The following is a 2,460-nucleotide window of genomic DNA, read 5'->3' as shown; positions in this document are numbered from 1 at the left end:
ATAACTTTAAAAAAGCAGTCTACGATTAAGAGGTATTATTTGTTGATTTCTTACTTTGGATCAGTAAAATGATCCTATTGAATCTTCCCATAACCCGGTGGATAGGTACTTTTATCCAGCTTTGACGGGGGAAAAGAACTAAACCTCAGAGGGGTTCAGTAACTTGATTAGAGTTCACTTACCCTGTACTAGCTCTTGATTTCAGGTATATTTAATTTCAAAGTGTTATAGATCTGCATGCTACTTAGAATTGTTGTTCCAAGTATACCATGAAGTAACTGTCAAAATACAGAGCTCTAAAATGCTTCCAACAGTTTTAAAACGAGTGATGATAACTCCAAACATGGGTTTTAATGCTCACAAGATAGACTATAGTGCCAACACTGTACTTGACTGAAGAATGCAATCAATATGACTGTTTCCTACACACAAATCATTTGGCTGTACAACAGTTGTTGAGAATATATGCCCACTCATCTTTAGGATGCCAACCTTCTTATCTGAAACAGAAGTAGTGGTGTGGGGGAAACTATACATTCCTTATTCTATTCGAAAGGTAATTTTTAGATGAGAGGAAGTGTTCAAGGCTTTTGTCTTAATTCTGTGCTACCCCTATTGTTGAGCACTCTGGTGATTTTATTAGAGATAATGCTATGATTTTCCACTGTAGTCAGTTGTGTTCAAAGTGTATGCAGGAAAACCTCCCTGAATGCTAAACTCCTAAGTGGAACTTAAGAGGTAAAAACAAATTTTATACCTACCAGTAAGTGGTATCATTCTCCCCTACCCATCGCTCTTCCTAATACAAGCATCACATGCATACCAATTTCAGTATCCGAAAATTGAGAAACCACCTGGATGGCATTTGGAACATATAGTAGTCTTAATCATAATTATGGAGATGGGAAGAGATAGATATAGCACAAATGCAAACAATCTAATTTGAAGTTTAGGTAATTGGCATTTTATATTTTTATGTCTGGGGTTCATTCTATCGGTTACGTGACAATCCCCGTTTTCTCCTCCAAAATTTCTTCTTTCTCACTGTAAGGAGCAAAAGCCCTTATTCCTTCCATACCTTGTGTGGAGCTGTTTCAGTTGACTTTGGCTCTGTTTAGCATGGCCAATACATAGAGATCTGTACTTTTTTCTAAAGGAAGTGTATTTAATCTGGTAGTTTTTGCATTAGTATGTGGTCTGTTATGCTACAAATTATTACTGATTTGATTACAGAATGCTGTGATTTGTACTTTTTTACTGGTGGTAATTGATTGTAGTCTGTGTTGCTGTAATTATGGTAGTCCTCACCCCAACCAAAAACTAAAAACAAACTTTTGTATATATTAGACTATGAAGAATACCCAATGGAAAGATCATTGGATATAAAGGCATAATTTATCCATTCAGTCTAGTTTTCTAGGTATTAAAAGAAAAGAGCCCCAGAGAAGGTTGGTGACTTCCTCACCAAAGTGCTTTAATATCCTTTACAAAACTTATGCTTGAAAGAGAATTTCAGACAGTTGAAAAACTTATTTCAGAAGATAAATTTGTTTTTGGAAAATATCAGGCAGAGGATAGAAATATGAGCTATAAATGCAGGTAGGATATATAATTGATAAGTATCTGTCTTTGTTTTTTCTTTTTCAAAGTGCTGGTCGATTGAACTCGGGGATTCTCACATGCTAGGCAAGTACTATACTCCTGTGGCTGCATTCCCCAGCCCTTAACATCTGCTTTATATTGAGAAGTTACTCTGATGAAGTTTTAAATAAACTTTCTAATTTTCATAAATTAACTACATAGCAGTCTATTAATTACTGTTACATACAATCTCCACACAAATTAGTGTCTTAAAACTAATTTTATTATCTCTCATGGATCAGAAATTGAAGGGTGGCTTGGCTGGGTGTTTCTGGCTCTGTCCTTTATTTGGTTGCAGTAAGGTGGTGGTCTGAAGATTTTTTTTTTCTAACATCTAGTGTATTGTGTGGAAGGAGTCAAGCAGTCTCAGGTGGTCCTCTTCACATGGTTTCTCTTGTGTGGCAGACTCTAGAACTGGAGTTTTAGATGTGGCTCAAGGAGGTATTTCTAGTTAGGTGAAAGCTGGTCATCTTTTATGACCTAAAACCCAAAGTCATGTAGTACTGTCTGCATCACACTCTAAGCAGAAAAGCCAAAAAAAAAAAATTCCTGCCTAGATTCAAGAGAAGAGATAGATGACTTCTTTGTTGAAAAATTCCTGCTTAGATGCAAGAGAATAGATAGAGGACTTCTTTGTTGAAGTAAGATTCTAGAAAGGCATGTGGGCCCAGAAATGTTGCTGTGGACATCTTTGGAAGATGCAGTCTTCATTTTTTCCAATTTAAAGATGAGCTAACATGGCCTGGTGAGCTTGAAAGACTGTCACCTAGACGTATTTGGGGATCTCAGGTATTGGAATTTGCAATGGCATACTTTAAC

This window comes from Sciurus vulgaris (assembly GCF_902686455.1).
Source record: "Sciurus vulgaris genome assembly, chromosome: 4".
NCBI lineage: Eukaryota > Metazoa > Chordata > Mammalia > Rodentia > Sciuridae > Sciurus > Sciurus vulgaris.
Note: the sequence above shows the minus strand (reverse complement) of the source record.